This window comes from Ovis aries, chromosome 6 (assembly GCF_016772045.2).
Source record: "Ovis aries strain OAR_USU_Benz2616 breed Rambouillet chromosome 6, ARS-UI_Ramb_v3.0, whole genome shotgun sequence".
Taxonomy (NCBI): domain Eukaryota; kingdom Metazoa; phylum Chordata; class Mammalia; order Artiodactyla; family Bovidae; genus Ovis; species Ovis aries.
The window spans coordinates 77,478,387-77,494,074 of NC_056059.1; the positions used below are offsets into that span (position 1 = coordinate 77,478,387).

At 35.1% G+C, this 15,688-nt stretch overlaps 1 protein-coding gene across 24 annotated transcripts in view; it reads left to right on the forward strand.

The window, feature by feature from the left end:
• Positions 1-15,688, forward strand: part of ADGRL3 (adhesion G protein-coupled receptor L3) — a 941,652-nt gene that overhangs the window by 62,895 nt on the left and 863,069 nt on the right. For 5 of the 24 annotated variants that reach the window (XM_060417626.1, XM_060417634.1, XM_060417623.1 and 2 more), the window contains exon 2: positions 10,345-10,418. The exons of the other annotated variants lie outside the window; for them this stretch is intronic. The gene's annotated coding sequence lies outside the window, so the exon portion shown is untranslated. The remainder of the gene's footprint in view (positions 1-10,344; positions 10,419-15,688) is intronic. 24 annotated transcript variants of the gene reach the window in all.

The following is a 15,688-nucleotide window of genomic DNA, read 5'->3' on the forward strand; positions in this document are numbered from 1 at the left end:
TACTTCTCAACCTCCTTGTGCATTTTTTGTTGGCTTGTTTGTTTCATTTACAGGAGTTGATTTACATTCAGCATCTTCAGGTTTAGTCAAAGTGCATTACTCTTCCATCCCACTTATACCCTCCATCCTATAGAAGTATGTGTGTGGCTCAGTTCTTTGAAAGTTTGAAAATGGGATCATAAACTCAGAAGCTTCAAGATCTAAGCAGAAAGTCTTAATAAACTAGGCATATATTGTGTAAGCGCTGCCAGCTCCTCAGATTATTTTACTAGAAACTGGAAACCTAGATTTTTACTGTTACATATTTTACCTACTTGGTGCCATTTGAAATGATTTTAAAACTCTGAGGGAAAAAAGATAAAAGAAATTAAAAGTGATACCACTTTGGAAGACCAGGTCTACTAGTCTTTTAACTTCTAAACCTTAAACCTTAAAAGGCACACTTTTCAGCTTTGTGCTGATTGCTACTCTGTTGTGAATCAGTTCCCCAGTAGACCCCTCCTCTGGGGAATCTCCATTCCTGAGTGCTATGTTTTACAAGTGTGAGCTTGCCCAGGAACTATAATTATCCCTGGACTTTAACATGGGTTCCTCAGTAGTAGTTGCCATGCTTAATAAGTTTCTGAAAAATGTCTGTCTCCTGAACTAACATCAATTTCACAGGCATCCAGGGTTGATGCTGATCCTTAGGTCATCCTCACACTCAAAGCTCTTCCTTTTTACTAGTCACTTGTCTTTCTGTCTACAATATTTTGCATGTCTTCTGATTTATTCTTCATTTTTCAGAGTCACTGCCACTCCTGACTCAGTGCTCATCTCAGCACCAGTGACTGCTTTCATTCTTGTTATCTTTTCACTTCTGTCATTGTGTACTCCTTCTTACTACTTTTTACACTCTTGCACTTTCTACATGAATGGAAAAAATGGAAGGGATAATGGCAATAAAGTAACAAGTTATAGCATTAATATAGCAACCACATGTTAGATTAAAGAAGGATGCTGTGGGTTAGTATTAGAATGACATTACCTGACCACTGAATGCATTTGTTGTTGGCAATCAGGTTTGATATCCCGTTGTTCTTCAACACAGACTTGCTCACTTTTGTGAAATTTTGAAAGTGCTAAGTTCTCAAGAAAAGAGCTTCTGTTCTGAAGTAGCTTTTACACACGAAAGTTAAAGTATACACAGTATACTGTATATGTATTCAGTATACATAGACTGGTGCATTAGTGGTCCTGAAATGATTCAGCTGGCCCTCTTATTAAATGCTTTTTGGGTTTCTCTTACTAAACTTGCAGCATGTCAACACTCAGCTAATTCGCTTCAGTCATATCCAACTCCTTGTGACCCTGTGGACTGTAGCCCTCCAGGCTCCTCTGTCAATAGGATTCTCCAGGCAGGAATACTGGAATGGGTTGTCATTTCTTCCTCCAGGGGATCTTACTGACGCAGGAATCAAACCCATCTCTCTTCTGTCTTCTGCATTGGCAGGTGTATTCTTTACCACTAGCACTGCCTGAGAAGCCTTGGCTTGATTTTATTTCTGTACATCCCATTGTGAGGACAAGACTGTCATGAGTGATCTCGCCAATTGCCTTGTGTTGTTGTTTAGTCTCTAAGTCATGCCCGACTCTTGTTGTTTAGTTGCTAAGTTGTGTCTGTCTGTTTTGACACTCCTTGGAACCGTGTTCTGCTAGACTCCTCTGTTCATGGGATTTCCCAAGGAGGAATACTGGAGTGGGTTGCCATTTCCTTCTCCAAGGAATCTTCCTGACCCAGGGATCCAACCCATGTCTCCTGTATTAGCAGGTGGGTTCTTTACTGCTATGTCACCAGGGATAGAACTGATTAAACTCAATCTTCTTTGCTTCCCTCTTTACACATCTGATATGTTTAGAAAGGATGATGTTGTAGTTAGAGATGCCATTTTAAATTATTTATGCTGAAGAAGACGTGCATTATTGTTTTATGTCATCACTATTAAATACATTTATTTTTCATAACTCTGTTATGAAGAGGTCCTGTTATTACTATTATATAAATAGGAAATCAAATTGTAGGGAGTGGAAATTACTTGCCTGGATCACACAGGTTGTACATAATTCCTAGGAGCTCTCACTGTTCACCGTGGTTCTGTGCTGTCTGTGTCTCAGTACTTCATTTTTGATAACTCATGGTTAGGGTAGCCAGGTGGCCCCTAGTAAACAAGAAATCCTTTTCTAGCACCATACAAATCAATTCCTAATAAGTTGTTATGTAAGCTTATAAAAGAATAATATAAAATTCTTATGTCGATATCTTGAAGAATTTACTGTTCTCTTCTTTTGCAAACTGAAAATGCTTTTGTCTGAGTCTGCCTGGTGACTCAGGCCCCTCTCCAATCTTTTAAGTTCCTGCAAAGATAACTGTTCGTTGGATCTATTTTGCAAGTCCTTTCAAATAATCTGCTCTTTAGTCAAATGGTCTAGGAGATTGGAATACTTTCCTAGCAAACATTTTCTTACCTTTAGCACTATTTTTCCTTCTGACCAGTTTTTCTTCTGCTCTTTACAGTCATGTGATCATTCTCTGATAGAGAATTCTGAGGCAACATGAACATTAGTTGTTTGGCTATCTTTTAATCATAACTATCCTTTATCATTTATATCATTAATTTAAAAATGTATGTCTCCCTTGTCCTCATTTGTGGGTATTTGCTTATTGCTTTAAATTGTTGGAGCACATAGTATTTAGTTGTTAGAGAATTTAAAAGTAAATCAGAAGTTATTTTCCTGCCAAACTGAATAGAATTTACTAGAATTATGAGTCTTCTCTGAGATATTATCAATAATTACAGATATTTTTTTCCTCTGCATGAGTCAGTAAACGTACTCGACATTTTTAGGAACATCATATCTTTCAAGATAAATCTTCAAAGTTTAGCTTCTTTTGTTTATTTGTTTTGTATGAAGGAGTATTGTGAGTTAATCAACACTAAATCAACCTAAGAAAGCTCATTTTTACTGTGCTTTGCTAGTGATTTACTTTCTATTAATTTTTACCTTTCATTAACTGTAATCTAGAACAAACCACGTTTTTAAACTCTAAAGATGATGAAGGACATCCAGGGTAGAATCATTTTAAAAATGCAAAGCCAGCTAAGTGTGTCGTGCATTTGACTATGTGCATTCTCACATCCTGTCATTTGTATTTATGGAAAAATATTTATATTTGAAAGCTAACTTTAATAGGTGGTGCACTGTTAAAGAATCTATTGCTAATGTAAGAGACACAAGAAATGTAGGTTTGATCCCTGGGTCAGTAATGCTCTCTGGAGTAGGAAGTGGCAACCCACATCAGTACTCTTGCCTGGGAAATCCTATGGACAGAGGAGCCTGGCAGGCTACAGTCCATGGGGTTGCAAAGAGTCAGACATGACTGACACAGCATATACATTAAAAATTCTAACATTTTTGTGATTACTTTTCTCATTTCTTCTGTTTATAGCCCTTTATACACACAATCAAATTTTAATTTGAACTGAAATGTGAAAATTATAATATTTCCAGCTGTACACAAAAGTACGGTGAAAAAGTCTTAAACATGCTTAGAGTCAGTTTAATTGTAAAATATATTGAGTGCTTTTATTTCACCTTTCACTATTTTGAATTCTTTGGGATTGAAATCCAGTATTTCCATTAGGTCCATGTTTCCAAGTCTATTCCTAACATACTTGCCCTCCTATGAATAATATCATAGTAGTTTATGATAGATCACAGTGTCAAAAAAGATCATAAGATCACGCTGATCTTGGTCTAATTTTTCGCTCTGTTGAAAGAAATAAGAAATTCAGTTTGCTTCCAGATTTTGGAGAGAGGATAATGTTATTCAAACCAGTGAAGTGGCTCAGCTGTGTCTGACTCTTTGCTATCCTATGGACTGTAGCCCACCAGGCTTCTCCATCCATGGAATTTTCCAGGCCAGAGAACTGGAGTGGATTGCCATTTCCTTCTCCAGGTGTTATTCAAAACAATAGTTTAAATATTTATTCATGATATCTAATTAGTGCTATTTATAATTGTTATTTTAAAACCATAATCCTTTGGTATCAAGTTTATATTGTGCGGACCAGTGAATCTATTTGTTTAAGGTCATAGACTAGGTATATATTTAGACAGATCTGTGTTCTTTGAACTTAGTTTTAGACACACTGACTGGGATAGCTTAGGAATACTTTAAATCTATTCTCTGAGTACCAAATTTAAATAGTGGTGATAAATATTAAAATTAAGTTAAAAAGCCTCACTACTGTTGATAACAGTCTTGAAATAAAAATCAAATAAAATATTGTAATGCTTTTATGTTGTCCTTGCTCTATAGTTATGTCATGTGAACTTATTAAGGATTATTTCACTTCATAATATTTTTGGATCCATTTTTCTCACTGAAGGTATGGATGTATGTGTGTGTGTGTGTGTGTGTGTGTACCTGTGTGTACATGTGCATGCACACTTTTGGGCAGAAGGCACAGTGGTTTGTGGGGAAAATGTGTATGTGGTTTCAATTGCCTGTTTTTCTCCAAAGTAGGAAGAGATGTATGAACAGGTACAGGTTAGAGTGCTTTAAGGTCTTCATTTTAGCTACCAACTGCCTTGAGACCCCCAGGACTAATATTTTTGTAAACCTGAGTGTTACAATTTCTACCCCGCCAATACTAAAATATTGGTAATACCGAGAGATCTTGCTTATTAGCACTGAATGAACTAATGGACCAGGTCCCTTGATAAAATTTAGTCTTGGTTCCAGTAAAAAAAAAAAAAAAAAAAAAAGCCCTTATAACATCAGAGGATCCCCAGATGAGGATATACTTTGCCCTATAAGCCTCCATAGTTTCGGTATTGATGATTTTTCCCACTGTAATGGAATCTGCATATTGCTCTTGCAATATTTAGGACCCACCAGAACCCTTGGGTGTGTTAGCATGTGTGTTACATCATCCTAATGTGGTTCATGTGGCCTTCGGATCAAGTTTTTGATCTATTCTTCTGGGATGTGTGACATTGGGGATATTATTTTACCTTCCTGATTTCTACCTTGTAGAAGGGGAATACAAATAGTAACTGCTTCTCGATTAGGTTAAATAACAGAATGCATATAAATTGATTAGTTCTGTATCAGGCACATAGTAAGTGCTCAGTATTATTGAAATCAACTAATTGTCATTGACACTCCTGAGATGTTGTCAGACTGCTTGAAGAGTAAACTTACAGTACTATTCTGAACTACTCGTTGTAGCCCCTAAACCTATAAAATTAGTGTGTCCATAAACAGTAGGTAAGGTGTTTACCTCAGGATTAATCACATATTGTTCTTATATGAATATATAATAAAAATAAAGTAATTCAGTTTTGAAATATAGATAGGTATGTTGGTATTATAAGTATTAAAGAAAAGCTGTCATATACTAATACTTTGCATTCTGAAATCCTATGTCCAAGATAAGAGGATACAAATTTGGCCTTTCTTTTCTTCATGCCAAGATTTTTAAGCATTCCCATATTTGCCTGATTCGCTCCCAGTATCACTTCAGGCATGCTTCTTCATCAATTGAATTTATTTCAAAACTAATTAATGATATATTCCAATAAAATCTTTCAGCAGCATCCTCCCATTCCCACCATATTTAATTATTTTAAAATCAAGACAAATAACAATTTGATATAAGATCATCACTATTCAGAACTGGTCAGGCTTCTTCCTCAATGTAAGCAACTCAGCAAAGCAGTTTTCTTTACAGCCTGGAGTCTTGCAGTTTTATCCTCCCAGTGTTTGTGATGCATATAGACTGACTGAAATGCAAGTTAGTCCTTGTGTCTCACTGACATGATGACATAAAGGAGAAGAATGGCATAATTAGCTTTTTGTATCTTTCTCTTGTACATTTTTTTCTTTGAACATATTTATGTTCTAAAATACTCACTTTCATTGGAAATATATGAGTTTCTGTTCTAAAGCGATGCAAATCAATGCATACTCAAATAGGTTACCAAGATCTATGCCATTGACACATAAGATTTCCTCTTTTCTACAGTTTTAAAAATCATTATGATTCAATTTAGAAAACATTTAAATAAGTACTTAGTATCTAACATTGTGCTGGAGGCTTCAGGGATTTGCAAAGGAGTATAAAAATGCTGCTTGCAATCAAGGAACTTCCATAAGATGTGTATGATTAAATGTCAAAATATATGATGAGCATGAAAGTGAAGTCATTCACTCGTGTCCGACTGTTTGCAACCCTATGGACTGTAGCCTACCAGGCTCCTCTGTCCATGGAATTTTCCAGGCAAGAGTGGGTTGCCATTTCCTTCTCCAGAGGATCTTCCCAACCCAGGAATCAAACCCGGATCTCCCATATTGCAGGCTGACGCTTTACCTTCTGAGCCACCAGGGAAGGCTATGATGAGCATAGTAGAGATTAATTCCACACAAGGTCAGAGTTGAAAGAGATCAGAATGATTTAGATATTTGAAGATGGTTTCATTGCATATTAAACCTGTAAATTTGTGCAGCTTATGAAGAATATTGGAAACCTGATAATGGTTTGGTTGTTTTATACTTTTTGGACAAGAGATAGACTAGATAAAGCCTCAAATTTTATATCTCCTACCAAAACATTTAGCTAAAAGCTGTTTTTACTAGGAAACAAAATGTGCTTTTCTGTCTGTTATTTTCCCTGGGCATTTCTTGATCTACTTGTTAATAAATAATGAAGCCTAGAGACAGTCTAGCATAGTACATTTGATGGAGTTAATGGTAAGATCAAAGGCTTTGATGTAAACAATGTGATTTTGGCTCTTAATTTTGATACTTACTACCTTTCCAATTTTGGAGAACTATTTAATATCATCATGTCTCTTTTTTCGTACATAAATAGTATTTCATGGTAGTTGTGAGAATTAAATAAGGTAAGTGAAAAGTACTTACAGCAAAGTGTCTGGCACACAACACACCTCAACACATACAAATTTAGCTCTATGTTAAACTAAGAGCCTGGTTTAAGATCTTTGTAATTGTATGAAACCAAATCTGGTTTTTTCATCTCTGTGAAGAGGACAATAGCGATTTACCAAGGTGTTTGAAAGGATTGAATAGATTGGTATTTTGAAATTGGCCTTGGAGTGTGTATGTATGTGCAGTGCTGGCAGGGAGAGAATGTTTTGCCATGGAAATTGATAAACACTGCAAATCAGAGATCCTTATTTTTTTCAAGAGTTGACTTACAAGCACACTGCTGGATAAAAGAAACATATGATTAAAGAATCACTGTAAAGACTATGATACAACTGTAATACAGTGTTTCAGTTTAGTATTTACAAGGATGTTGAAACCAGCCAGGAATGTCAAGGAAGAGTATCTCCTTTGAAAAAGAGTAACGTCTATATTGAATATTTGCCATGTGATAAGTGAGGACAACAGTTTCTGAAACAGAAGGTAATGACCTATGTGAGGTTCTAAAGCTAAGAGAGAATTGTTCTTTCAAACAGCTGAGTTAAGTCGGGCTTAGACTTCTATGGAGATAGAGATGTTAGGAAAGGAGAGGTCGAAGAAGTAAAATAGAGATCAGGGAAGGACTCAGCCATGGTTAGAAGATTTGACTTTTAACATTATTCCATGTTAAAGTATAATAATCCAGCCTTATTCATGAGAATCATCTTTATAATAGTTATAAAATTTATTATTTGTAATTTTAAGCAGTTCCACAATCTGTGGTAATTCATAGCCATCTATGTGGTGTGGTCATTCAGCCATCTCTACATAATTATATTTTTCATTCTTTTGTATTATGTGTTTTATTTTTTTAAATGGACGACTTTATGAAATTAAATATATGCATATCTGAATTCTACCTGATAATATTAACTCTCAAAATTAGAAAATGAAGTTAGTTTGCTATGACTTTCCTAGGAACCTCTATAAGTGCTCATTCTATTTTATACCTGTTTCAGTTTTGCCAGGAAGAAATATTAACCTCCGAATTGTGTTATTTCTAGGCTTCACTCTTCTGAAAAAAACTCAGCTAATGCTTTCTTTCACATTCACTAAACAGCATATTAGTGATCACCACTGTTAGATCTTTAACTAACCTGGCCTGCTTCTTGCCTGGCCAACCACCCTGAATTAAAAAAAAAATTAAAATAAAAGTGTGCCTTGGTTTCTTTTCATTTTATTTTCAATTTGGAACACTAGTTTCTTCCTGGTCATGTTTATTTTATCATAGTTTTACAAGCATTTATCTTGTTATAGAAAGAAAAAAATAAAAGTGAAGGACTTCTGTCTTCTCTAATTTTGCCCTACTTCATACAATGCCACCTATACATCAAGAACTAGACTTGTTGTCTGTTTTATCTTGAATAATAAGGAACCAGTTCATTATTTTTGTCCTGTGATGCACTACCACTCTTAAAAACTTCTATGACTCAACCATAAAGGAGTGTATCTTTTAAAATATTTCTGGAAAAACTATCAGCATATCAGCTTTTAAATGGTAATGCTAGGGAAGATTTAAAAAATAGTATTAGGAACTGTGCATATTTAGATGAGTTTAAAATGTAAAAGTGGGGATTCCACATTTAAAGTTTCTGAAAATTGTTCAATACAATCTTGATATAAAGAGTCATTGGATAAATAATGAATTCCTGGATGGCTCAGTGGTAAAGAATCCCCCTGCCAATGCAGGAGACTGTATTCCTGGGTCTGGACAGTTTCCTGGAGAAGGGAATGGGTACCCACTCCGGTATTCTTGTCTGGGAAATCCCGTTGACAAAGGAGCCTGGCAGGCTACAGTCCATAGTATTGCAAAAGAGTTGACTTAAGACATGACTTAGCCACTGAGCAACAACAACAAACTGAAAAGTTAGGTAAATGTAAAATCATTGCAGAAACAATTCATAGACTGCTTTCTGCTGTGTTATTTTCCAAGTAAAGTATATACCATTTTGTTAGCATTAAATGAAAATAATTGGAATGAAATCAACAGTATGCAATATATTATTTAATAGGGATTGAGCTTTGTAGTAAAGATATCCCTAATTTTCCCAGAGAGAGGGGATTTAAAATAGTTCATTAATTCACTTTGATATTTTGAAAAGTTAGGAAATTCTTAAGAGGAGGAACCTTGTGGTTGGGGTTTAATCTTTTTAATCTTAGCTGTAATTAAGTATTAATTATAAAATACTTGTCTTTATATATAGTACCTTAAGGAACCTGGAAAAGCCTGATTTCTGTGAATTTTTATGTATAGTTCTAGCTCTTCATTTTGCAGGAAGAAAAAATACTTCTGAAACTTTCATATTTGGATGGAATATCTGTCTATTCTGAAATGCCAGAAAAAGCCTTAAATGACGTGTAATGTGCTACTAGTCATCTAATGAGGTGTTCAGTGCAATGTGATTATGACTACATTACATGGGTACTGTGGCTACTGGTTTCTCAAATGAATCAAAAAAGTTTCCAGGGACTGCAAGTACTGAAATAGTGCTGTTGCTAAGTCGCTTCAGTCATGTCCAACTCTGTGCAACCCCATAGACAGCAGCCCACCAGGCTCCGCGATCCCTGGAATTGTCCAGGCAAGAACACTGGAGTGGGTTGCCATTTCCTTCTCCAATGCATGAAAGTGAAAAGCAAAAGTGAAGTTGCTCAGTCGTGTCCGACTCTTTGCAACCTCATGGACTGCAGCCTACCTCTGTCCATGGGTATTCTCCTGGCAAGAATACCAGAGTGGGTTGCCATGCCCTCCTGGAGGGGATCTTCCTGACCCAGGGATCGACCCAGGTCACTGGCCAACAGCAAATGTAACAGAGAGAGCATTGTGATTGTGGGTAAGATAGACTGTATTTGTCCATTTAGAGTGGACTTTTACTCATTTGCTTCAAGATAATTTTGACTTTCCTTGAAATAAATGGAAGTTATAGACTTGTTGGTATCTTTTATTATCCATGTGGTGTCTGCATGAAAGAAGAAGCAAGTAGATTTCAGGAAGTTTCCATAGCAGTAACAGATGCAATCAAACCGGCCAATATTGGGAATAATTGTTCCATAAGTAATTGTGGTTGGTTTCTAACTTTGATTTTATTCAGTCTAATAACAAGTATTGCTCTAAAGATAATTGTTGATGGTTGCAGACACTGATTTCATTCAATTAAGCTGGTAACCTTTTTAAGAAACTGCCTGGGAGAAAGCCAAGAATTCCAGTCAACTGATTTCTAGGGGAAGTGAATTGCAGTTGTGCTAGCCTAGAAAATGTTCCAGGTAGACACAGCTGTGTTAATTAACCTTTCCTTTAAACTACCTTCTTTATACAGAACTCCAGATGAGCAACATAGCTGAGGACCATGTTATCTGGATTCAGATTTTGCTCAGAGTGATTATAAAGTTGGTAAGACATTATAAAATATGTTTGAGACATATACTAAGAGTATAAAGGATGGTCTGTCTTTGTAAATCACATCAAAATTCAGATTCTCCCTCCTTTCTTCCTTTCTAAAAATCACTGATGTGTGTATTCAACAGAAGCAGAACCAGTGTGTATTATACGAAGGTTTGCTTTCTTTATGTCAAATTATAAATCCATAATGATAGGTAATATGGTTGGAAGACATTGGAAACTTGGTCTAACATACTTTTTCTTAATGAAATATAGAATTATGTGAGTAGTATGATTGGCCTATGACTAATATGGACAATACTGAAATTTTGCTGTTTATATCTTTTTTGTTTCCCAGAATGGGAGAGGAAAAAATAATTTGTGTTGAAAGTATGCATTATATCTGGGGAAAAAATGTTTCTTTAAATAAATGAAGCCTTTTGTGTAGGTACCAATGCAAACTAGGAAAGCAAAAGTCATAGGTCCCAGTGACCATGTGTGTCAATAAAGGGCATTTATTTGTCATAGCTACACCTAGTCATCTATGAAGTTGTATTATCCATCGTACTAGTAAGAGGCAGGGAAGTATTAATGGAATTCCACAACCATCCATCCTTGCCTAGGTAAGGAAGGAAGAAAAACTGATAAACTCTTCAAAATATACTCATTTGAGCGATCTTTATATACAGAATCAGTTCAGTTCAGTTGCTCAGTCATGTCCAACTCTTTGCGACCCCATGAATTGCAGCATGCCAGGCCTCCCTGTCCATCACCAACTCCCGGAGATCACTCAAACTCATGTCCATCGAGTCGGTTTGAGCTAATTCTTAACTGTATCAACCTGATTAATATTCTTATATTTTTGAAAAAATAGAATCTACCAAAGAACAACTTGCTAAAAAATCCATTCCTGACATTGCTATTGATACTGGGTTTTAGTAGGTGAAGAGTCATCATCTGCTGATGATATTCATGTTCACAATTAAAAAGATTATGTCCAAGGTGATTTTGATTGATTGACTTTTCCCTGGCTTATGGCCAGGGTTGCAGCATATGTGAATTTCTAGGTTGTATCTTTTAGGTTTTGATCTAACTCATGACAGCAGCAATAATTTCCTATCTTCCTGGGCTGAATAAAAGGAGGAGAGTAGTTAATAAGGTGACTTTGAACAGTGACAGAGGAATGTAGTAGGTATACCTTATGCTGTAAACAAGTTCTAATCTCTCTAAGAGCTGTAAGTAATATAAGATAAAAAGTATAAATCAGGAGTTTTTACTTGGGGAGGGAAAAGTGAGATAATTGCCTAAAATGGACAAGTTTTGAAATTTACTAGCCTTAAACATGATGAAAAGTTTAATTCAAACTGGTTTTGGAATCAAAGCAATATAGCATACTGTCGGGGTCAGTCAGGCCCAGTAAGTGGGAGGTACTGGCACACATAGTAAGATAATGTAAAAAATTAACTACAACCCAAGATTTTTGACCTTCAGTGCAATTTCAAAGTTGAAAGAGATTAACTTAAAATAATGATCTTTTTAATTTGCATTTTGGAATTTATCTTTTCCTTAGTTCTTACAAAAGCACATTGATGCACATAGATATTTGGGATATTATCTACAGTGGTATAAAATTAATAAGGAATTTTATCATATTACCTTTTTAATTTTACCTCTTTTAGTCTTAATGTGTTTCTAGAATTCTTCTTTGGGCAGTTACAATTTGATAACAAATCCAAAAGTAATTTGTACCATTTCAGGTTAGGCTTTTATTTTTGTAATGAGTCCATTTTCAGAAAGTTTGTCTGGTCTTCCTCCTTCATGCCTCTGCTAGCCGCCTGGCACAGCTATATCCTAAAGGGCTTGGACTTGATTCTCCACTTCATGTTTTTTCTGACTCAGGACTATTTTAGAAAGAGCTCTGTTTTCTAGGCTTTTCCTGTGCTTCACTACAATATTACCTTTAAAAAGTGCATTTAGGGATACTTTAGAAAGATTAAATTGTACTCATACATATTCATAAGGCAGAATAAAGAGCTGACTCTTACTTGGGGAGACTTTAAGAGAGTAGGGATTCTAGACTCTTAAGAAGATGCCATTCAATTTTAACATATTTTTTGTAGGAAAGGGGATTTGTTATATATTGCTTTGATTCACTAAATCTTTACTGGATGTTTTTGCACATATTTGAACAAGCATTCATGCCTGGACAATCCCATGGGTGGAGGAACCCCTGGGTTACAGCCCATAGGGTCGAAAAGAGTCGGACGCGACTGAGTGTCCAAACATATAGACTCGTGTGAACTAGGACAAGCATTTGTGGGCAGGGAATGTTCTACAGTGGATCTTATACTGCGATTTTTCTTACATACAATTTACAGACTGTTCTGAAAACATAGGAATAAAGATTCTCAGGAAGTAGTTTTTCTACTATAGTCACTCATTCTTATAGAATGAAATAGTTTTATATATAAGAATAATCTAATCATTCCAAAAATATTTTATGCTTGACAAAAATTCTTTTGATCTGAATTTGGGCTTCCCTGGTTGGTTCAGATGATAGAGAATTTGCCTGCAATGTGGGAGACCTAGGTTCAATCCCTGGGTTGGGAAGATTCCCTTGAGAAGGGAATGGCTACCCACTCTAGCATTCCTGCCTGGAGATTTGCTGGACAGAAGAGTCTGGTGTGCTGCAGTCCATGGGGTCACAAAGAGTCAGATATGATTGACACTTTCACTTTCATATAGTAGTCCACTAATTAAAGTAAGCCATAGGCAGTGTCAGTGCCTTTGTTTTTAATAATAGTCATAGAAACATTACTGCTGTAGAGCAATGGAGAGTTAGTGTTCAGAATTGTATGTTCAATGATGAAAATGTCCTGGACTATTGCTAATAAATGAATTCAGTTTAGTTTTGAATAGTATTTTTGTCAATATTCATTTTGATGTATTGTATTTTGTCTAAGTATTATAATTCTGAGCTCAGTAGCAATTTTAATGTGTTGAATGCCATGTTTTTAAAAACATTTAAAAGATTGAAACAAACTCAAACAAGCTACATAAAAGCAATTGCAGTTCTTGTTTGAAAATTAAGCTTTCAACTATGTTGGAATATATTTTTAATAACCTTTTCTAAAAGCAAACACCCTATATAATAAATTACTGGCATGTGATATTTAAGAGACATCAGTCAGGATTTCATTTTTTTTTATTCAGAGAGGGTCCCAGCTACAACTAGCATGAATAAAAATCTCTATCCCTTTCCCTCAGAAAGAGTTATATGGTTAAAATATGAGTTATATAGTGAGTTCTTATATCACCACTGATCATCATTGATCTCAGAGACTGGCCAACCTGTAGACTTCTTCCTCATTTCTGCTGTACAGTAGGCCTGAGAAGATGAGGCCGCCCAGATTTTATTCATTTGCACATAGAGGATCAGTTTTCTTCTTTACCCTTCAGCATTCCAGTACAGACTAGAAAGAATATTTAAAGTGAGTTGATGTCAGCTTGGTAAAAAAAAAAAATACTGTCCATCTACTAATACCATGGTTCAATTAAAAAAAAAAAAAGGAGGAAAAGATGTTTTCTTTTCTCTGTCTCTCTCTTATATACTCACAGAAACTGAGAGCTACTCAATTAAAAGGCAGGCTATACATGGACTAAGTCTCTGGATCTGTTTCAGTAAAGCATTGTCCACCTCAAATTTGGATAGGGTATAAAATATTTTAGTTGTCTTCACTTTTTATTTTGCTACTTTGTTTCAAGTATTGTAATTATATAATAAATAGTGTACTGGTATTTTTGGGGAGGTATTGAATGAAATGCTTTTGAAAATACAGAATATTAAGTAAGTTTTGTGGAAGTATATGAGCATGCTCTTGGTCCAAAATCTTGGCAAGAAAATATTATAACTGATTTTTAAATTATGAATATGTATAATTATTAGTGGCCAACATGCCATTTTTTAATGAGCCCATGTAAATGATTGATTTCCTAAAACATGGGCTTCACTTTTTAGTCTATAAAATTTAGTTTGCTTTTGTTATGAATCCAATGTATTAACTGATCCAAATGGAAAAAATATAAGTAGTTTATGGAGAAGTTAATATTGCTTCAGTTCTTTTGAAAGTTATTCATATTTTGAGTGGACAGTGTCAACTTCTTAGTGTAAAAGTCACAGGCCTAATATTCTAATTTGAAATCATTGCAGGTATTCTCTCCTGAATTCAATTTTTCCCTCTTTGTAGATACAGGGTAAAGAACTTCATGCCAAGATTAGCTATCTGTTTTTACTTGCTGATTAACCAAATTTATATCTTCCTACTATCAGGTATGTTTTAGTCTAAGGTCTAATAAAGTCTATAAGAATGTATTGGACTGAGCTATTTTGAGGGAAGTAAATTCTATGGTTTAAGGAAGATATTTGTATATCATAATTTCCTGTGGAAATGCCCTGTGAATTATTTAACATCAAGTTGCTAGCATACCTTTTTAGTACTTAGTACTAACAGCTTCCTCTAAAGAAAAAGAAATGGCCTTCCTTTTCTTTTTATTCTAGTTGTGTGTGATGTATTAAAATATGACACATATTTGGGAAAAAACTTTATGTAAAATTAAATGTTAGACTTGTAGCATCATTTATTAATTGGCAAGATAATTTCTTGAGAAACACTGCTACAATACTATAGAAAGTGTGACCGAGTTTCTCAGATAGCAAAAACTATCTTAATTCTTTAAAACAGAGGACATTTATTTGGAGAGCACTCTTGGAAAAATGAATAATTTTGTTAACCAATTCATTATTTGCCCGTTATACTTAGGGCTTTAAGAAGTGAAAGGCAGGTGATAGTATATCTGCTGTTTCTTGGTCATTCAGATGGTAACTTGTTCAATTAAAAATTCTTGTTAGGTCAGACATAATGGATTCTTGTTGTTACTTTAGTATTTATTCAATGAAAGGGATCAATATTTTGGGCCCGAGGGAGCTACATGGATAAGAGACTCTGCAGTAAGTCTCTCTGTTCATTATAAACTTTTGGCTGGTTGGCTGGCAGGTGCAGTGTCTGCTGTAGGACTTATTTTAATTAGAAGATCAAGGTGGAATAAAAATTCACATATTCTTTTTCTCCCTTTTTAATAGCACATAAGCTTTGTTAGTGCATTTTACATTCTCCTCCCTGTTCTCTTCTGTGTGTGCTCTTTTTAGAAAGGATTTCTAAAAGAGAATTTGAGAACAATAGATCTGATTTTGAGAAATTTAACTATCGTGCACTTGAACTCTG